This window comes from Zalophus californianus, chromosome 15 (genome assembly GCF_009762305.2).
Source record: "Zalophus californianus isolate mZalCal1 chromosome 15, mZalCal1.pri.v2, whole genome shotgun sequence".
In the NCBI taxonomy this organism is placed as follows: Eukaryota; Metazoa; Chordata; class Mammalia; order Carnivora; family Otariidae; genus Zalophus; species Zalophus californianus.
In genome coordinates, this window is record NC_045609.1 from 22,884,197 (window position 1) to 22,907,567 (window position 23,371).

Below are 23,371 nucleotides of genomic sequence, written 5' to 3' on the forward strand. Positions count from 1 at the left end.
AATATGGAAAGTTTGTGATTTGCCAAGGTCACATAGCTAAGTCATAGAATCTAGCAATTTTACTGCCAATATGAAACAGCATTCTCTGGATTAGGCTGAAAAGTCAATATATAAAACACTTCTGAAAACTTCTATTGCTTAATAATGCAAATAGTGATGTACTTCACGTTATGCAGTCAAAGAGTTATTTGAAAGATACAAATCAAATGTCTTTAAATCAAATCCTACTTGTCACTGACAACTATTTAATTTCAGTTTGATCTTCAAAGGGTGGTATCTCCTTCAGATTTTTCTCCTGCTTTATTTCTATACTTTGTCTCCAACCTTCATCCAGTTATTCAAAGCACAATGGAAGTTCATATTTAAATGGACCCTGTGGTGAATCCACTAAAAATTCTGTGACTACATATTCATAATGAAATTCATGCATTCTGCTATAGCTCTAATGTCAAAGTTTCTATATTTATCAGTGGGGGACAATGGTCTTCTCCTTGTCAAGGTTTTAAAATTTTAATGAGATATCTTGTGACAAACCTTGGACAAGAGAAAGTACATAAGAATCATCATCTCATTTGTAAATATGAACTTTTGCTAATTAAAATTTCTTAAAGAAGACAATTTTGTAAACTCATGAATATGCTTTTAATATCATACCCGCTGGATTTTGAAAACTGGTTTTGACGATTCCAGAGATTTTGACAGCAAACAAATTCCACCCTATAAGGAAATGTAGAGCTATCCTTAAAAAAGAATGATACAATCAAATCTGTTAGCAGTAATACAATGATAAAGACTCTGGTTTCTATTTTTATCAGAAGCCTGGCTCTATTAATATTTATGCACCTTCATGTGAGTGTGTATATGTCAAGCTCCTCTTTTAAAAAAATCTCAATTGTAAAATAGAATCAGGGAACTTGTCCGTTTCTTCTTCTTTTTTTCTCACTTTTAATTTTTCTATTACAGGGGAATTATCCTTTGAGGAGTTTCATGATGGCAAACAAATTTGTTTGTCAAATGGAGCATTGGTTTTTGCAGTTGTGCTGGCGGGCTGGAGGGGGATCAGAATGCCCATTTGCTTCACAGATTCCTGTAAATTCAACTATTCCCAGTCATACATCTCTCAGATTACTGCGTAGCTATATACATTTTGACAAAGAGAAAAACAGTCTTGAATTGTTAGTACCAAAAAGCTTTAAGAGTTTTGTTTTGACTACAGCATGTGGATATGTTTATAAAGGCTGAACTCCTTTACATATTTTATGCTCAGATTATAATTTCACTTGCTAAATCATTAAGCATATCTTTAGAGAAGAGTATTCTTACTAAAAAGAAAACTTCCTTCATATACAGGGGAATATATATATATATATATTTACTATAAATGCATATATATATTCCTATGCACACATGTATATATGTATTTCTTAACACACATGCATGAGCACGCATATGTATTATAAGCATCTACAATATCGAGTGAAAGATTTTTTTTTTCCAAAATGACTCTGTTAAAACAATCACTTCTCACAAATCTCAGACAGCCGCTGTGTGCTGGGTTTCTAACCTCTGGAGAGTACAGCATTGTGGTTTACTCATGATAACCAGAGATGGTGGAAAAGTTAACCACTTGGCAGTGGATCACATTTCTGTAATAATCCAATACACATTGTATATTGATTCATTTCAGATTTGGCACAAAATTAAGCAGCAAATATAGACGTTTCTTTAGTCTTCTGACACCAGATTTGACCATAAACTTCACTCAGATGGTACTTTTTCCTTCCTTGCAGCTAATTTCAGTGGAGTCAGGAGCCCATTTGCAAAATTTTCAACCTCAAAATATACAGGTTTGGAGTCTTGATTGAAATCCAAATCTTTTGGCATTTAAGTTCATTTGCCTTTGGCAAAAAAAAAAAAATCTTGTTTTCAAAAAGAAACAGGTCATAAGAGAACTTTATTAAAAAAGGCTCAACCAGCTGTTTAAAGGCTATTTTGATGATGTCAGTGCAAGTGAATAAAAAACACATGGATTTAAATTCCCTTAAATTATACAAGCCTTTAAAAATTAAAGGAACTATGTTGGGCAAATGTGTTTTAGGTTTATTAACTTAGGAATCATTCTTCCATGGTTTCTAAACAGCCTTGTATTGGGGGTACACTATGATTATTTCTTAAACCTAAAGACAAGTGAGAACACAGAACATAGAGAACACGGTTCAGTAAGAACCCAGAGGCTTATGTTTGTGAACCCAAGAGGGAGTGGGTCCCTAACAACCAAAGTGAGAAATCACCATCTCCCTCCCCACCCAAATAATACAGCAGTAACAGAGGGAGAACATGCGGTATACTTTCAATTTGCAACTAAGAATTCTCTGTGATGTTTTATTTTCTGCTTAAATGTTTAATTTCCTATTGTGTAGACAGAGCCCTGGCAATTGAAGAGCTGTTGGATTGATACCAATTGTTGAAAGAGATCTGCCAAACCTAAAGGTTTCTTCATGTCTTCTGAAAATCATGGACTCATTCTTCTAAAACTGAAGGCTTTTTAAGCTTCCATAAATTGGGCCAGAAGACAGACAATAAATAACTTTACTTTTCAATTCTTAAGGCAACATGACACCTCTTTGCAGAAAAAGATGTGGCAAAGTTTTGACAAATGAATACATTCATATGCAGACTCTATAGTAAAAGCATTTGGAAAACACAAATATGCCCCCAGTCATTTCTTGTTCTTAATTTGGGGAAAAATAAGAGTTTATGTCTTAACCTGCTGGTTCCTTGGTCTACTATAAGCCATTTCCATCATGACATTGTGGTATTATTTGGGGACTTTGAAATGAAATAACAGATAGAAATAATAAAATCGCTGCTGCCCCAGTGACATCCTGACACACTTTTTGGACAACTATAAAGCACTAGGTTCCGCCTCCTTTGTCTTGGGAGATAGAGCAGTCCAATCTTCTGGGCATAATGGCAAGACTAACTCAGAGTCTCTATAGAAAGCCGGGTATTTAAAAGTCTGATGGTGGGGAAGATAACTATTATTATTGGTGATGTTCATAAATACTATGTCTCAAGCCCACTGGTATAGATAAGTACTTAGCATAGCAGTATATGGTTGATGCTTAAAAAATAATAGTTATTATTTGCACATATTATTTATAATTTGCAACTCTCCTAAATGATAAATATTTTTATTGCCATGTTGCAGATGAGGAACACAAGATTCGGAGAGGAAACATGACTTGCTTGAGACCACATAAACTGCTAGAATGTGACACAACAAGAATAAAAGTCATGTCTGTCTAATTCCAAAGTCCATGCTCTTCCAATTAAAAATACCCATCAGAGTGACTAAAATTAAAAAGATGGACAGGGGGTGCCTGGGTGGCTCAGTCAGTTAAGTGTCCAACTCTTGATTTCGGCTCAGGTCATGATCTCAGGATTGTGAGATTGAGCCCCATGTCAAGCTCCATCCTGGACATGGAGCCTGCTTAAGATTCTCTCTCTCCCTCTCTTTCTGCCCCTCCCGCCTCTCCTTCTCTAATAAATAAATTAAATTAAATTAAATTAAATTAAAAAGATGGACAATATGAGAATATGGAGCAACTGGGCTTTGCATACCCTGCTGGTGGGAATGTACAATCACTTTGGAGAATTGTTGAGATTTCAATTAAAGCTGGATATCCTTATGTCTTATGTTCTCACAATTCTACTGCTAGATATAACAACAGAAATGTGTATATAAATTTACCAAATGACATGTGCAAGGATGTTCATAGTAGCATTATTTAGAATTGCTACAAAATGGAAACAACCAGAATGTCTATTAATAATAGAATGGGTATAAAAATTGTTTTATATTCATCCATTGAAGTGCCACACAGGCGTAAAAATGAACAAACTACAATCAACCACACGGATTAATCTCATAAACAGATAGTGAAATGTCAGAATCCAGATTTAAAGAAGTACATTCTGCAAGAGTCTATTTATAAAAAATTTAAAAAAATAAGAAAAAGTCATCCATCCTATTAGATGGAGAGATAATGGTTACCTTTGGGGAACAGATAATGATTGGAATGGATTGTGCTTCTAGTATAACTAGGAATGTTTTGTTTCTTGATATGAGTGTTAATTATATGGGTATAATCCATTTGTAAAATTTACTGAGCTGTGCTTATGATTTCTGTACTTTGCTATACAAAGTTTACTTACAAAATTTACTTTTCAGTACAAAGTTTACTCTCACAGATTTAAGGCATAACATTCTCGGGAAGAGGAAAATGAAGCCAGTCTACCATAGGGAGAGACATCCAGCCACCAGGTGCTAGGGCTCTGCTGATCTCCCTGCAACCCAGTTCCAAGCTATGAAAGCATGAACTTTTTCAAATGAGCTCAGTCTTGGGATAACATCTGGGAGAGATGTCTTAGACAACTAGTGTGTCACCCAGAAAAGAGGGAGAAGAACACAGTCTTCCTCCAACTGATGTGCATCACCCATGGAAGAATACAACTCCAGTCATCCACATGTGAAAACATTTTCTAAATACTGATTCCACAAAAACTGTGGTCAGTTCACGAAGTTGAAGTCCATTCAGTAGCCATGGATGAGCATTGTAAAGCATGCCAAGCCACCCAGCCTGTGTTGGTGGTCAAGGAAACATGTGCATCTAGTCATGGCAATTTGAGTTGAGTGTTTATTTGCAAACCTCTTCAATCACCAACCTCTTCAATCACCAAGCATAATAAAAACTTTTCCAGCAAGAGGAGGCAGCCTTCAGTGCATTTTGTTTCTAGACATTGCCTGATTTCTTTTCAGCAGTGTTGAGCATGTGGCCATAGCCTAATCTGCATGGTTTATGTGCACACCCAAGTTTAATTTGGAATCACAAGACCCTAGGGTCCCTGATGCTGAATAACCTGGGACTTCCACCTGTAGCACAGCATATGTTAGTCTGATGTAGTAAAACTGGGCAAGAAATACAAATCTAATAATAAATGTACGACCAGAATGTTAGGTAAATTATACTTTCTGCAAGTAAGTTATTATCTTAAGACACAGTGGACTTTGGTATGTTTGGCCATCTTCCCATACTGCCCTCTGCCTGTAAGTACCCACAGAGTGGTACTGCCAACTGGAGGTTAATTTAAGGAATTTTGGACCCCTTGACAGCTATGTTGCTGCATCTGCAAAGAATATTTTATCTAGGGGTGCCTAGGTGGCTCAGTAAGTTAAGTGTCTGACTCTTGATTTTGTCTCAGGTCATGATATCAGGGTTGTGAGATCAAGCCCTAATGTTGGGCTCCATTAAGATTCTCTCTCTCCCTCTCCCTCTACCCCTACCCTGTAAAGAATATTTATTTTATCTAAATCTTATGAAATATATACAGACAGATGAATGAAGGCAAAGTTTAAACACATTTAATATTCAATTGCATCTTATGATTATGAAGTGCCATAGGGCAGGGTTTTTTGAACTGTAGGTCTGTAGGTTATAATTCAAAAGAAGTTTACGAAATCAATTTGGGGGTCAAGTCTAGCACTTTCAAAAATGGAAAAAGAAGAGATTAGAAAATTTTAGAATGAATTGTACATGAATTGTACAGCAAGCAACATTTTTGATTGTTTCATTTTGTGTGCATGTATGTATGTACGTCAAGATGTATAATATGTTTTTACTGGATGGCAGTTTTTAAAAGTTTGAAAAGAACTGCTCAAAGGTGCATCATAAACAGATATTATAATGACCAAAACCATATCATTGCAGTCATTTTATAGCTTCTTCATTTAGCAAAAGCAGTTCCATGCCTGGCAAGAGCTAGGCGCTGAAACTAAAACAGTGAATAAGGTGTTCATGGAACTTGCATTTAGAGAGGAGATGAATTGCACAACTAATTAATTATGGCATTATAATGGTCACAGTGACACTAGGAAACAAATTCAGGGATGACAAGACTGAATATCAGAAGGATCTGAGAGAAATTTAGGATAGTGTCAGGAAATCATTCTGGAAAGAAGTGATCTTTGAGCTCATATCTAAAAGATGAGTCAGTCAGGATCAAGATGGCGAGGAGTAGGAGACCTGGATTTCGTCAGTTTCAGGAATTCATGTTGGATAGGGATCAAACCATTCTGAACACCTACGAACTCAACAGGAGATCGAAGAGAAGAATAGCAACAACTCTCTGAACAGAAAAGAGACCACTTTCTGGAAGGTAGGACGTGCAGAGAGGTGAATCTGAGGCAATACTTGGGAGGATAGACGGCGGGGGAGGGGGCCTCCGTCGGCGCTTCTGGCAAGTGATAGAGCAGCGGAGCACGAAATTGGAACTTTTATTTATTTATTTATTTATTTATTTATTTATTTATTTATTTATTTAATTTATTTAAGAGAGAGAGAGCACAAGTAGGCAGAGCGGCAGACAGAGGGAGAGGGAGAAGCAGGCTCTCCGCCGAGCAGGGATCCCGATGCGGGCCTCAATCCCAGGACCCCGCAATCATGACCTGAGCCGAAGGCAGCTGCTTAACCAACTGAGCCACCCAGGTGCCCCCAAAATCGGAACTTTTAGAAGTCGGCTCTGCTTAGGGACATTGCTCCAGTGCTAAGCGGGGGGTGGAACCCTCGTGGGACAGTGTGGTCTCAGGACCCTCGGGGTCACAGAAAGACCGGGGTTGCCTGAGTGTGACAGAGCTCCCAGGTGTCAGAGCGGGGAAGCCGGCTGCAGAGACGGAGCCGAGGCGAGGCTCTCACTTGAGGTTGCCATAAACTGTGATTGGCGACACAGTCTGGCCACTGCTCCTCCAGCAGGGACCCAACAAGTGGCAGATCCACGGAGACTCCCCTTCCTCCCCCAGGAGAAGCAGCATGGGAGCACACTGGGGGGATCTGCTGGGTTTGGAGACTACACACGGGGTCATGAGCCAGAGATAGAGACACGCGGTCGCAGGCCGGGTGAGCACAGAGTGCGGCGGGAGACCGGGGAGACGGGAGTGACTGACTGCTTTTCTCTGGGGGCGCACTGAGGAGCGGGGCCCCTTGTTCTCGGCTCCTCCGGGGTGGAGATTGGCAGGCCGCCATTTTCACTCTCGTCCTCCAAAGCTGTATGAAGAGCTTGCAGGGAACAAAAGCTCCCAAGAGCAAACCCCAGCGGATAACTTAGCCCGGACCCTCAAGGGCGGGGCAATTCCACCTCCGGCAAAGACATTTGGGAACCGCGGCAACAGGCCCCTCCCCCAGAAGATCAGCACGAACAGCCAGCCAAGACCTAGTTTACCGATCAATGAGAATGGCAGAACTCCTTCGCTAGGGGAATACTGCACATAGAATTCATGGCTTTTTTACCATTATTCTTTAGTCTTTCAAAGTTAATTTTTTTAACTTTTTTTTTGAAATTTTCTTTTTCCCTTTTTCAACCAACATCTTATCAATCCCTTTTTTAAAAAAACTTTTTTATTTTTCATTTTTACAGTCATATTCTATCCCTTCATACTGGTTTCCCTTATTTTTGGCATATATATATATAAGTTGTTCTCTCTTTAAAATTTTGAGATACAGTTTCTTCTAACAGATCAAAATATACCCTAAATCTCTAGTGTATGGCTTTGTTCTAGTCTCCTGCTTGATCACAATCTCTCCCCCCCCTTTTTTTTCTTTTAATCCTCTTCTTTTTTCAAACTTCTTATCAATTCCTTTTATAAAATTTTTTATAATTTTCATCTTTACAGTCATTTTCCATCCCTTTGTTGTATCAACCCTTATTTTGTACATATATAAGTCTTTCTTTCTTTAAAATTTTGGGAGGTACTTTCTTCTAACAGACCAAAATACACCAAAAATCTAGTGTGTGGCTGTGATCTATGCACCAGCCTGATCATATTTGATCATATTGTGTTTTATTTTTGTTTTGTTTTTTATCTTTTTTTCTCTTTTTTCTTTCTTTCCCTTTCTTTTCCCCTGGTTTCAGGTCTTTTCTATTTGTTTAGAGTATGTTTTCTGGGGATGTTGTTACCCTGTTAGCATTTTGTTCTCTCATTCATCTATTCTCCTCCAGACAAAATGACGAGATGGAAAAAATCACCTCAACAAAAAGAACAAGAGGTAGTGCGTCTGCCAGGGACGTACCCAATATGGACATTAGTACGATGTTGGACCTAGAGTTCAGAATCATGATTTTAAAGATACTAGCTGGGCTTGAAAAAAACATGGAAGTTATTAGAGAAACACTTTCTGGAGAAATAAAAAAACTAAAATCTAACCAAGTTGAAATCAAAAAGGCTATTAATGAGGTGCAATCAAAAACGGGGGCACTAACTGCTAGGATAAATGAGGCAGAAGAGAGAATCATCAATATAGAAGTCCAAATGATGGAAAATAAAGAAGCTGAGAAAAAGAGAGATAAACAACTACTGGATCACGAAGGCAGAATTGAGAGATAAGTGATACCATAAGACAAAACAACATTAGAATAATTCGGATCCCAGAAGAAGAAGAAGAGAGAGAGGGGCAGAAGGCATATTGGAGCAAATTATAGCAGAGAAATTCCATAATGTGGGGAAGGAAACAGCATCAAAATCCAGGAGGCACAGAGAACCCCTCTCAAAATCAATAAAAATAGATCAACACCCTGACATCTAATAGTAAAACTTACGAGTCTCAGAGACAAAGAGAAAACCCTGAAAGCAGCTAGGGGGAAGAGATATGTAACCTATAATGGTAGAAATATTAGATTGGCAACAGACCTATTAAAGGAGGCCTGGCAGACCAGAAAGGACTGGCATGATATCTTCAGAGCACTAAACGAGAAAAATATGCAGCCAAGAATACTATATCCAGCTAGGCTGTCATTGAAAATAGAAGGAGAGATAAAAAGCTTCCAGAACAAACAAAAACTAAAGGAATTTGCCAACACAAAACCAGCCCTAAAAGAAATATTGAAAGGGGTCCTCTAAGCAAACAGAGAGCCTAAAAGCAGCATAGATCAGAAAGGAACACAGACAACATAGAGTCACAGTCACCTTACAGGCAATACAATGGCACTAAATTCATATCTTTCAATAGTTACCCTGAATGTAAATGGGCTAAATGCCCCAATCAAAAGACACAGGCTATCAGATTGGATTAAAAATAAGACCCATCGATATAATGTCTGCAAGAGACTCATTTTAGACCCAAAGACATCCCCAGATTGAAAGTGAGGGCATGGAAAACCATTTGTCATGCTAATGGACACCAAAAGAAAGCTGGGCTGGAAATCCTTATATCAGACAAATTAGATTTTAAACCAAAGACTGTAATAAGAGATGAGGAAGGACACTATATCCTACTTAAAGGGTCTATCCAACAAGAAGATCTAACAATTGTAAATATCTATGCCCCTAACATGGGAGCAGCCAATTATATAAGTCAATTAATAACAAAGCAAAGAAACACATCAACAACAATACAATAATAGTGGGGGACTTTAACACCCCCTCACTGAAATGGACAGATCATCTAAGCAAAAGATCAACAAGGAAATAAAGACTTTAAATGACACACTGGACCAAATGGACTTCACAGATATATTCAGAACATTCCATCCCAAAGCAACAGAATACACATTCTTCTCTAGTGCCCATGGAACATTCTCCAGAATAGATCACATCCTAGGTCACAAATCAGGTCTCAACCGGTAACAAAAGATTGGGATTATTCCCTGCATATTTTCAGACCACAATGCTTTGAAACTGGAAATCAATCACAAGAGGAAAGTCGGAAAGAACTCAAATACATGGAGGCTAAAGAGCATCCTACTAAAGAATGAATTGGTCAACGAGGAATTTAAAGAAGAATTTAAAACAATTCATGGAAACAAATGAAAATGAAAACACAACTGTTCAAAATCTTTGGGATGCAGCAAAGGCAGTCCTAAGAGGAAAGAATAAAGCAATACAAGCCTTTCTCAAGAAACAAGAAAGGTCTCAAATATACAACCTAACCCTACACCTAAAGGAGCTAGAGAAAAAACAGCAAATAAAGCCTAAACCAGCAGGAGAAGAGAAATGATAAAGATCAGAGCAGAAATCAATGAAATAGAAACCAAAAGAACAGTAGAACAGATCAACGAAACTAGGACCTGGTTCTTTGAAAGAATTAACAAGATTGATAAACCCCTGGCCAGACTTATCAAAAAGAAAAGAGAAATGACCCAAATCAACAAAATCATGAATGAAAGAGGAGAGATCACAACCAACACCAAAGAAATACAATTATAAGAACATCTTATGAGCAACTCTATGCCAGCAAATTAGATAACCTGGAAGAAATGGTGCATTCCTAGAGATGTATCAACTACCAAAACTGAACCAGGAAGAAATAGAAAACCTGAACAGACTTATAACCATTAAGGAAATTGAAGCCGTCATCAAAAATCTCCCAGGAAACAAAAGCCCAGGGCCAGATGGCTTCCCAGGGGAATTCTACCAAACATTTAAAGAAGAATTCATACCTATTCTCCTGAGACTGTTCCAAAAAATAGAAATGGAAGGAAAACTTCCAGACTCGTTTTATGAGGCCACCATTACCTTGATCCCCAAACCAAACAAAGTCCCTATCACAAAGGAGAATTATAGACCAATATCCTTGATGAACATGGATGTAAAAATTCTCGCCAAAACACTAGCCAATAGGATCCAACAGTACATTCAAAGGATTATTCACCACGACCAAGTGGGATTTATCCCTGGGCTGCAAGGTTGGTTCAACATCCAGAAATCATTGAACGTGATCCAATACATTAACAAACGAAAGAACAAGAACCATATGATCCTCTCAAGAGATGCAGAAAAAGCATTTGACAAAGTACAGCATCCTTTCTTGATCAAAACTCTTCAGAGTATAGGGTTAGAGGGTACATACCTCAATATCATAAAAGCCATCTATGAAAAACCTACAGCGAATATCATTCTAAATGGGGAAAACCTGAGAGCTTTCCCCCTAAGGTCAGGAATGTGGCAAGGATGTCCACTCTCACAATTAGAAGTCCTAGCCATAGCAATCAGACAACAACAAAAAAAGGCATCCAAATCGGCAAAGAAGTCAAACTCACACTCTTTGCAGATGATACGATAGTTTATATGGAAAACCCAAAAGACTCTACCCCAAAACTGCTAGAACTCATACAGGAATTCAGTAAAGTGGCAGGATATCAAATCAATGCACAGAAATCAGTTGCATTCCTATACACCAACAACAGGACAGAAGAAAGAGAAATTAAGGAGTCGATCCCATTTACAATGGCACCGAAAACCATAAGATACCTAGGAATAAATCTAACCAAAGAGGCAAAGGATCTGTACTCAGAAAGCCATAAAATACGCATGAAAGAAATTGAGGAAGACACAAGGAAATGGAAAAATGTTCCATGCCAATGGATTGGAAGAACAAATGTTGTGAAGATGTCAATGCTACCTAGAGCAATCTACACATTCAGTGCGATCCCCATCAAAATACCATCCACTCTTTTCAAAGAAATGGAACAAATAATCCTAAAATTTGTATGGATCAGAAAAGACCCTGAATAGCCAGAGGAATGTTGAAAAAGAAAAGCAAAGCTGGGGGCATCACAATTCCGGACTTCCAGCTCGCTTACAAAGCTGTCGTCATCAAGACAGTATGGTACTGGCACAAAAACAGACACATAGATCAATGGAACAGAATAGAGAGCCCAGAAATAGACCCTCAACTGTATGGTCAACTAATCTGGGACAAAGCAGGGAAGAATGTCCAATGGACAACAGACAGTGTCTTCCACAAATGGTGTTGGGAAAAATGGACAACCACATGTAGAAGAATGAAACTGGACCATTTCCTTCCACCACACACAAAAATAGACTCAAAATGGTGAAAAACCTAAACGTGAGACAGGAGTCCATCAAAATCCTAAAGGAGAACACAGGCAGCAACCTCTTCGACCTCTGCTGCAGCAACTTCTTCCTAGAAACATCGCCAAAGGTAAGGGAAGCAAGGGCAAAAATGAACTATTGGGACCTCATCAAGATAAAAACTTTTGCACAGCAAAGGAAACATTCAACACAACCAAAATACAACCTATAAAATTGGAGAAGATACTTGCAAAAGACATATCAGATAAAAGGCTAGTATCCAAAATCTATAAGGAACTTATCAAACTCAACACCCAAAGAACAAATAATCCAATCAAGAAATGGGCAGAAGACATGAACAGACATTTTTCCAAAGAAGACATCCAAATGGCCAACAGACACATGAAAAAGTGCTCAACATCGCTCAGCATCAGGGAAATCCAAACCAAACCTCAGTGAGATAGCACCTCACACCAGTCAGAATGGCTAAAATTAACAAGTCAGTAAGTGACAAATGTTGCTGGGGATGCAGAAAAAGGGGAACACTCCTACACTGTTGGTGGGAATGCAAGCTTGTGCAACCACTCTGGAAAACAGTATGGAGGTTCCTCAAACAGTTGAAAATAGAGCTACCTTACAATCCAGCAATTACACTACTGGGTATTTATCCCAAAGACACAAATGTAGGGTTCCGAAGGGGTACGTGCACCCCAATATTTATAGCAGCAATGTCCACAATAGCCAAACTGTGGATAGAGCCAAGATGTCCACGACAGATGAATGCATAAAGAAGATGTGGTATATATACACAATGGAATATTATGCAGCCATCAAAAGGAATGAGATCTTGCCATTTGCAACGATGTGGATGGAACTGGAGGGTGCTATGCTGAGTGAAATAAGTCAATCAGAGAAAGACATGTATCATATGACCTCACTGATACGAGGAATTCTTAATCTCAGGAAACAAACTGAGGGTTGCTGGAGTGGTGGGGGGTGGGAGGGATGGGGTGGCTGGGTGATAGACATTGGGGAGGGTATGTGCTACGGTGAGCGCTGTGAATTGTGCAAGACTGTTGAATCACAGATCTGTACCTCTGAAACAAATAATGCAACATATGTTAAAAAAAAGAAGAAGCTAGTAGGAAGGGAAAAATGAAGGTGGGGAAATTGGAGGGGGAGACGAACCATGAGAGACTATGGACTCTGAGAAACAAAGAGAGGGTTCTAGAGGGGAGGGGGGTGGGGGAATGGGTTAGCCTGGTGATGGGTATTAAATAGGGCACGTTCTGTGTGGAGCACTGGGTGTTATGCACAAACAATGCATCATGGAACACTACATCACAAACTAATGATGTAATGCATGGTGATTAACATAACAATAAAAAATTTAAAGAAGAAAAGATAAGTCAGAATGAAATAAGCTCAGTATCAGAAACTTTAAATATTTTAACATAGCATTTGATTTTCCTAAATTCACTTTGGTACCTTAAGGTATTTCATGCTTCACTTGGACTCCAGAAGGGCCCCCTCTTTACTCTGATAGCATTCTGTGGTATTGATATGTTCTCAAAACTTCCCTTTCATGATCCTTCATTCTACATTCAGATTGACTGATTCCTGCTTTGCACTGCTCATTGGTAGACTTCAGTCTACAATGTCATCATCAGTGGCACTTTTTAATGAGTATCTGGAAGGGGTAGAGATGCAAAGAAAAGCTTCTGAGCCCTGGGATGTGTGTTGACCAGCTCTGCTCCCAGCTTGCTGCCTCTCTGAGAGTCCTCCCTCTTTCAGGGAAGAGAGGGACCATGTAATATTTGCTTTGCCTCACAGGAAACTATCCAATGCCCATTCATGTGATCCTTTTTCCAATTTGGGTGACTGAATGAGAAATCCCATGTTACAGATTTCTTCTTGGGGTGAACACTGCTTTTGTCTGGACAAATACTTTAAAGTCACAGCTTGGGATGGTGTTGGGTAGATGGCAAGCTATCAATTGGGCACAAGCCACAAAAATACCTTCTGAAGAAGGTGAGATCTTATTAGAGAGCTAACTTTCTTCCTGAGGAAAATTTGTATGGAATTACGATGGTAAGGACTGGATCAGAGCTGAAGCATTCTGCATAATAGACAGTTGACATTCCCTGGGTCCAAGAAGCTGTGTGCTGCATAGAAGAAAGATAGGAGAGGAAAACTATTGGGTCTTCTCTCTTAGCTTTTGGCCCTTGTGGGTTTCCTTTGCTCCTGAGCTCAGCTTCTTATTTAAAGAGATGTTTGTGTCTGATACATTATTTCCAAGTGTTGGAGCAGGTGTGTTTTTTCCCATGATGTCTCTTTGACATAATACCAGCAACAGAAGTCCTTGATATATTTAAATTGTGAACAATAGCCGCGCACTATACTGTATATCCAAATTATATTTAGCAACAGTATGTTCTCCTTCCGTCATCATCCTTTGCAATAGAGAAAAGGTTGTAATTTCTAGGATATGTGTTAAGAGTTGTAAATCTCAGCAGCACAAGTAATATTGTTTCTTTTCTTTTTCTAGAATATGTGCAAAATCTATTAAGGGAACTAGGAGATATCACACAAGTGCCCTGGATTAGTCCTCTAAAGCAGTGATCTTCACATTTTGACCAGAGATTACAAAAAGATTCTAAACTACAGTGTTGTGGTTCTCTGCTCTTCTCCAGAGGAAGTAGAAAATGAAAATGAAGACAATTCTGCTAAGAAAATAAGCTTTCTATCTTACTTCCTCTCGCTTATCATGGGGATAATCCAAATTGTGAAGAAACTTTCATTCACTAAGTTTTCAACAAATTTCAGGCAGAAAGAACTCTAGAGAAAGTCTAAAAAGGGATTTTAAAATTGTTTACTATGGGGAAGGTAGCACCTTTATTCCACTGTCCTTCCCCCCAAACACTTTAATGAAGTCTACATTGTTCACTGATACTTCTGCATGAGTGAATTACTTGCTAGAAACTGAAAAATATGTTGAGTTTTTGTGTCTCAGTAGGTGCAAGGTGAAAACAGAGACATAGCCGTCAGAGGTTGAAAGAAAAGCTCTTTTGTTTACCACCAAAGCAAGAGAATGTGGTATTTTCTTTTATAGCAATTTAAGGGTTAGTTTGCCTTTTTGTTATACTGACAAGAAATAGTGATATAAATAGTATGTTAGCTAGTGTGTGTCAGGGGGTCAGCAAACTTTTTCTGTTAAGGGCCAAACAGTAAAATATTTTAGGCTTTGGGGGTTAGACGGTCCATCTTGAAACTACCCAACTGTCATTGTAGCACAAAAACAACCTTAAACAATGTGAAAATCAATGAGTGTGGTTTGTTCCAATAAAACTTTATTTACAAATACAGAGTGTGGGCTGGATTTGGCTTTCAGGCTGTTGGTTTGCCAATCCCTGATCTGTGTAAAAAGTCAAAAACCTTAACATGGAAAAGGCTGAAATCTATTGATGCCCACATCAATCTTATGCTTTCCCAATAACTATTTCTTTGCAAAGCAATTAATGTAATTTTTTTCCAGTGGTTTGTAAATACTTTAGGGGCAGTATATATTTTCTTTAATCTCTTCAGCAAATAAAAACTTCAGAGTGATTTTCAAAACCATTATGCTTTTTTTTCTGACAGTTGTGCTGATGTTATTGTTTTTAAAATAATCAATGTTTTTCCCCAGAAGAAAAACTGTATTTCTGATTGCCATGTGTTATTAAAAAGGAAATAAAATGCCTTATAACTAGAAACCAACACTCTGAAACAAATCTCATCAGGACACTGCCTGTGATTTATAAGGACAAGGTGGCATTCGCTAAACCCTATCCCAGAGAATCCAAAAATATGTCAAAGACTTGTATGTTCATATAACATTTAAAAATTCATACTTGTTTTGCAGTTAGTGTAGTCCTCACTTTATAGTTACAAGGGACAATTTTAAAAAACCAGTTCATAGACTCATGGAGCTGGAGGGGGCCTTGGAGATCATTGGTCAACTCAGGAGCCAGTGCTTCCATTGGACATCCCACCGTGCCCACACCTGCTTGCACATTTCCACTAATCGGAGTCTCTGCTCCAGAGTAACACTTTTTTTTTTCTGGTTGGCTCTTGTCATTCAAGACGTTATTGTTACATATAGGCAACATTTGCCTCACTCTAGATTTTTTTCTGCCTACTGAGGCAACAGTCCTTTTGACTCTGATCATTTTCCTTCATATATTTGAGGATAGCTACTTGTCTTTCATGATTATTTATTTCCCAGGGCCACATGCCACCAATTCTTTCCAAACTCCCCATCTAGGGTAGTTGAGGAATCTCAAACTTAGATGTCAACAGGGGCGGGAGATCAAATGTAAACAAGTTGAGAGCATGTTGGATGGGACTGAGGTGGACCAGAGAGGGAAAACCCCAAGGAAGAGGCAGATGCTACCTGGCATCCATCAATTGTTGTGTGAAAGTCTGGGCCAGGGTTATTGGGGAGATTTTAAAAGAATCCAAGGATTAAGATTTCTATTTGAAATCTCCCAATTTTTAAATGTTGGCAACTAATTTTTAAAAAATGTTTAAACACTCTGTAAGCCAAACAAAACACATCTGTGGGCCAGATTTGGTCTGTGAAATGCTAGTTTAAAACCTTAAGTTTAGAGTCATTTTACCATCCTGGTTGCCACATTTTGTACACATTTTTATTTAGTCAGTTGTAACTTGAGGAGCGCTAACCATTGAAAAAAGGGAGAGAATTCCTTAATTGAAAGGTAAACAGAGAAACAGTAACTTCAACACAGGTGAGCATCAGAGATCAACTTTACTGCATAATCAAAATTTAGGTCATATGTAACATAAGGTTAACTTTTTAACCATTGTGAACTCTAAAAGTAGAGACATGTGTTAACTGTTGATGTGATAGGTCGACAAGAAAACATATTGCTCTTGTCTAGAAAAGGTCTCCTAAAAATGGGAATAAAACACTGAAGGAATATAATATAAAACCATTACCAGACCATATGTTTGTGATATAAAATGAGGCATTTTCTTGCCAGGATATCACATAACCATGGCACACTGCCATCAGCCTCATTCTCCCACCATGAAAGAGAGAGAAGAGAGATTCTACAGACATTCTTAGGATAAATTGGGCTATAGTTTTATTATAAGTATTTAATTTATAAAATATACTCCTGGAGTTCAGTGCCACTAACCAAAGTAAATAATTATATCATTGGGCTGAGAGGATATTGTTTTGTCATTGATAAATCTGCCCTTTCCATGACAGGTTGGCTTGCTGATTTTAGAAAGACTTATCTGGAATACATTTTTGTTCCTGTGCTTTTTGTCCTCTGTTGTATGTTCTGATTTTCAAGCCAGTTTGCCCTTTCCCCCTTATTTCCTCAAGAATCTGTTAGGAACTTAATTGAAAGGATGGAATGAACACTAAGCTCCAGCTGGACAGCCCCTGGTGTTAAGGTCAATCTACCCTCACCTTATCTAATTGATCACCTCTTCCTCATGGAACGGGTGGTCTTGGATGATTCTACAAGTCACTTGCTGCCATAAAAGTTTCTTTGTCCAAAGCTGACAGCCCAAAAGAGGGAGAAAAAGCAGAGCAGTTTTGTGGAATATTGTATATGCTGCGAATCCATTAATTTTAAATTGCCTCTATTTCACAGTTCAAACAAACATCTTATAAAAAACAAATTCCTGGCAATAGAGCTCTGAATACTTTAGGACATATTATTAAGTTAAAAATTTAGACATTTCTTTTAGATGCATATTGAGATCATAGTTCAAATAGAATATTGAATTTATATTGTAGAGACACTGATTCAGAATTTAGAGTATTTTGTTATTCCTGGAGCTAGTCTTTGTGATTATTAAAAAAAAATGCCAAGGAAAACTTTCCCTTTAACTAATAGAGATTAAGAGATTAGACCTTCATGGACTTAAATTACTTACTTCTCTAGCCAGACAGTAATTAAAGCAATACCATATATAGTTACAATATACAGTTCACCTATTGATTGAAACCTAGAATTAATAACACAGAATCTAATACTTAAAAGGAAAAATACTCATCTTGTTTATGTTAACACTCCTGAAGAAATTTAAATCAATCAAGAAAAATAAATAATATATAGACAACTTAAAAACCCAGACAGTTGTCTTTATTTTCACTTTACTACTACAATAAATCTAGTTACCCCACAGGATTTATCTTTTCAAATGATATTTCTCAAATGCATATTACAGGATATAGTCCTTGAGCATTTAGATTTTGCCTTCCAATATATGCATTTAAATTAATCAACTATGAAATGCAACAAGCTGTTTTTTACAAACTTTGATACCTAAAGAAATTGTATTAATTACATTGTACAACTTCTATCTCCCTGAATGCCACCTTCCAATTTTGTTAATCACAGACACTGAATATTCCTCTTTTGCTGCTTATGAAACAGTTACTGTCCTGAACGGAAGTGTTTTGAAAATGTTGTAAAGTATAAGCCATTTTAACGTGCAGTTTACATGGATTAGTAGAAACTTACCCACGTGCTTCTCTTCATTTTGGGTGCATATTATTCCAAAGTGCTTGACGTAGAGTAAGCCATCACATTTGCTGTTTCATGAGCTATTGCCAAGACACGACTTGTAAATACTAGCAGAATTTCTGATCCAAATGACAATGTCATTGAGAAAGACTTCCAAGTCAATATCTCTAAAGTTTTATAGATTAAAAATCACACACACCCACACCCACATATATATATATATATACACAAATAATACATTCATATATAGGTATATATAATATGCAGTTAATTAAAAACTTTTGCTCTATGAAGGACCTTGTTAGGAGAATGAAAAGACAAGATACAGATTGGGAGAAAATATTTGTAAATCATATGTCTGATAAGGAACCTGTGTTTAGAATGTGTAAAGAACTCTCAAACACAACAGTAAAAGAAATAAAAAACAAAAACAAAACAAAACAAACCCTCTCAAACAATCCAATTAGAAAATGGGTAAAATGTATGAAAAGATATTTTACCAAACAAGATATACAGATGGCAGAGCAACTAAGCTTATGAAAAGATGTTCAGCATCCCTAGCTATTAGGGAAATGCAAATGAATCCATAGTGGATATCATTGTATACCTATTATAACAGATGAAGAATTGTGAGAATACCAAATGTTGCTGAAGAGGCTGAGAAACTGGATTTCTTACACATTGTTGATGGGAATGTAAGATTGTACAACCACTTTGGGGAATACTTGGGAATTTTCTTGAAAAAACTAAACACACGCTTACCACATAATCCAGCCATTGCTTTTTTGGGCATTTATGTCAGAGAAATAAAAACTTATGTCCACACAAAAATTTATTTGTAACTGCTCAAAACAGGAAACAAAATGTCCTTCAGTAAGTAAATGGTTAAACAAACTGTGGTATATCCACAACATGGAATACGACTCAGCAATAAGAAGGAATGGATTGTTGATATATGCAAGAACTGGTATGGATTCCAGGACACTATGCCTCATGAAAAAAGCCTGTCCCCAAATGTCCCCTACCATATGATTCTGTTTATACAACACTTTCAGAAAGACACAGTTATAGAGATGGATAACAGATTAGTGGCTGCTAGGGGTTAGGGATGATAAGAGAATGGGTGGTGGATATGGCTATAAAGGGATAGTATGAGGGAACTCTTTGAGGTGATGGAATAGCTGTGTGTCTTGATTGTCACGGTGATTACATGAATGTACAGATGTGATAAGATAATATAGAATTTACACACATTTGTGTCAGTGTAACACCTGGTTTTGATATTTTCTGTACTATAGTTATATAAAATGTAACCATTGGAGGAAATAGGGTGAAGCATGCCTGGGATCTTTCAGTACTTTTGTAACTTCTTGTAAATCTATAATTATTCTGATATAAAAATTATCTTTAAAAGCTTCTAAGTGTTATGTAGAATCCGTAGACTATGTATTAATTATTCTTAACACGGTGAAAAACATTGTTTTAATGAGTTTACACCCTGAAATGCATGTTACGAGCCTGAGTTTTGGAATCAAATAAGCTTCAATCTCACTCAGCCTTTTCATTTACTAACCATAGGTCATGGAAAATTACTTTTTGTCTCAAATTCTCAATTTCCTTTCCTGTTAAAATATAATCAAGGGAATAATAATGATACGTATCTTATAGCATTTTTGCAAAGATTAGAATGAGATAATATGTGTGTTGTTCTTAGCACAGTGTCTGACATCTAAATATACCCCAATAAATGAGAATTAAAATGATTTTCTTTCTTTCAGACCTTCATAGAGCTCTGCGCTAATTATTTTACTGCTGTATTTAAATTGATATATATTTATGACTTGACTCTACAGCTCTATGGGAAACTTCATGAGCTCAAAGGACTGAGTTATACTTTAGATGCCATTACCACCTAGTAAATTATTGTGTAAAGTTAAGCTATTAAATACATACTGATCAAATGCATAATCTGCCTTGTACGATCCAGTGGGCCCTTTTCAGTGTTTCCTGAACTAATTTCTCAGCAGCATTTGACACAGTTCACCACTTCCCCATTTTAAATCCTGCCGTGAACTGCACTGTATCCCCCCACCCCCATTCCTATGTTGAAGGCCTAACTCCAATGCGGTGGTATTTGGAAATGGGACCTTTGTGAGGTAATTGGCTTTATATGAGGTCATGAGGATTGTGCCCCCATGATGGGCTTAGTACCTTTATAAGAAGCGATGCCAGAGAGCTCTCTCTTCACCTCTCGGCACCATGGGAGAATACCGGGAGGAGGCAGCCATCTGCAAGACAGGAAGAGAGCTCTGAGCACGAGAAACTGATCACGCTGTCACCTTGATCTTGGACTTCCCAGTCTCTAGAAATGTGAAAAGTAAATTTATGTCATTTAAGCCACCTAGTCTATGGTTTTTGTAAAGGCAGCCAAGCAGTTAATACAAATCCCTTTTGTCCTTTCTTATGACACTGTTTTCTCTTTGGTTTCTCTTTTATCTCACTGGCTAATTCTATTTAGTCTCTTTTGCTTCTCCACCAGTCTTTAAGTATTAGAACTCCTCTGTGCTCTCTTCTAAGATTTTTTTTTTCTTTTAACTCTGTGTTCCTTCTTAAATGATCTGATCAATTGCCAAAGTTCCAGTTATTATCTCTAGCATAGTGATGTCCACATTCATATTTCCAATTTACACTTTGCTTCTGAGCTCCAGACTCATCTGTGTCAGTTTCCACTGGGATGTCTTACAGTCATCAATATGTCTAAAGCTGAACTCTTCTGGCAGGAAACAGAAGTTTTAATAAAGGATCTATTTGCAAAATTGTGGAAAATGTTTAGGAAGAGCAACAAAAGTTGATACAGGCCTAGTAACAGCAGGAAGCTATTAGTGCTCCCAGATCCATAGGACAAGGGAAGGAAGTGGTTACAAGAAGCCAGAATGAGAGAGAGAGAGAGAGATGGAGGGAGAGAAAACATATAAAAACTGCATGGAGAGGGGTGTCTGAGAGACAGTGGGACAAAGCCAATCCAAGAAAACCCTGCAGGAAGAGATTTATTTCCTTGGTATGATTCCCTGCAAAATTTGCCTGTGCCCCCTCTTCAGCCTCCACTGCAGACGCTCTCCTCCTCAGTTGGCATAGCCTGTTATGCATGCCAGCACAGTCTTGTACTGTTCCATGCCTCTTTTTGCAATAGGTTCTTATACTCCCAGCTCATTCTGGCTGGAACACTCTACCCAACCCCAATACTCTTTCAATGGGTGTGTTAGTTTTTCATTGCTGTGTAACAAATTACCACAAAGTTAGCATAAAATAGCACACATTTATTATCTCACAGTTCCAGTGGGTCAAGACTCCAGGCATGGTGCAGTTAGATCCTCTCCTCAGAGTCTTACCAGACTGCAATCAAGGTGTCAGATGAGCTGCACTGTCACTTGCAGAATAGGGAAGAATCTCACAGAGGCACAGTTCAGTACCTGATGGAGTCTGTTCTTTGCTGATTTCAGCTTCTGGTGGTTGTCAGCACTCCTTGACTTGTGCCACAATACTCCAGTCTCTGCCTCCATGGTCACATGTTGCTTCTTCCTCTTTTCTGTGCCTTCTCCTCTTCTCTTCTGTTTTGGTCTCAAATCTTCTTCTGCCTTTTTCTTATAAGGACATTTGTTATTGGATTTAGGGTTCACCTAATAATCCAGAATGATCTCCTTATCTCCAGATTCATATAGAAAGACCCTTTTTCTAAATAAGGTAACATTCATAGGTTCTGAGGATTAGCAGGACATATCTTTTGAGACCCACCATCAAACCCCCTACAGGTCAACTGCTTGGATGCAGGACCCCATGGGTCTCCCATTATGTGCTCCATAGCACCTTGCCCTTAGCAGAATCACAGTTCTGATTATCTGTTCAAGGTCTATTGTTGGTAAGCACACCTCCCCACACGTAGGAAACCTGTCTTGTTCACAGCTCTGTTCCCACTACCCAACATGGATTAAACACATGAAAAGTAGTTTGTTTGTTTTTTCTCAAGCCAACTGGATCATTGCTTTTTCTCCCACTTTGCTGGGTAGAAATAGCCTAAGTCATTGGTAATGAAAGTTCTTCCCACTAATTGTGAACTTGTCATCTCTCAAGCTCTGTCTCATTAAAAAAGCATTCATATTCTGAATTTAAATGAAGATATTTCTCTTCTAGTGCATTGCTTTACTTTAGGAACCTCAGACTAATCTCATTGCGTAAGAGAAGGGTTGACATATAGATGGTGCAACTCAACTTCTTTACTATATAGTCCATGGCATATAAATGTGGCCCAAGACACCATATCTACTTTAACAGCTCAGTTCTGTTAGGCTGATAAAATTCCTTTTTACAGTAAGAATATTTAATCCTTTCAAGTCTGAACTCTGGCTTCCTACACGCTGTGCCTTATATACTGCTGAATGCAGAAGTGGTACTCGGCGAATAACAAATAGCAGCTACAATAATGATTGTAATGCATACCGTAATATTGTTACTAGAAATATAATTATGTGAATAGACAATTTACAGAAGAGAAGGGGCCTCAGAGCCCTTGTGTTGTCAATCTGGCCTCTCTCTTAATCAGGGATAATAATAATAAAAATATCCCCCCCATCTGCAGTCAGCTTGTCAACATAGCAATATTTATAGAATGCTGTATATAACAATGGCATCTCCATGCAGATGGATTAAGATCAAGGAGCAGCTGCAGATGGCTGTTCATTAACTGAAAGAAGAAAATGAATGTGAACAAAGGCACTTATGGAACCCCTAATTTATTAGTGCTGTAATAGGGAAGAGGAGCTCTCTGGAATGGTAACTGAGTAAGACTGGTTACAAAGATAATTGTGAAAACAAGACACAGATTCAGTACAACATACAGGGGCATTTTATTGCCTGTGAGTTCTGGAGAATTACAAGGTCAACAGATATCAGACTCAACATC

General features: G+C 38.0%; 1 pseudogene; it reads right to left on the minus strand.

Moving 5' to 3' along the window:
* Window positions 1-20,503, minus strand: part of LOC113923644 — a 29,853-nt pseudogene extending 9,350 nt beyond the window's left edge.
* Between the last annotated feature and the right edge of the window lie 2,868 nt (window positions 20,504-23,371).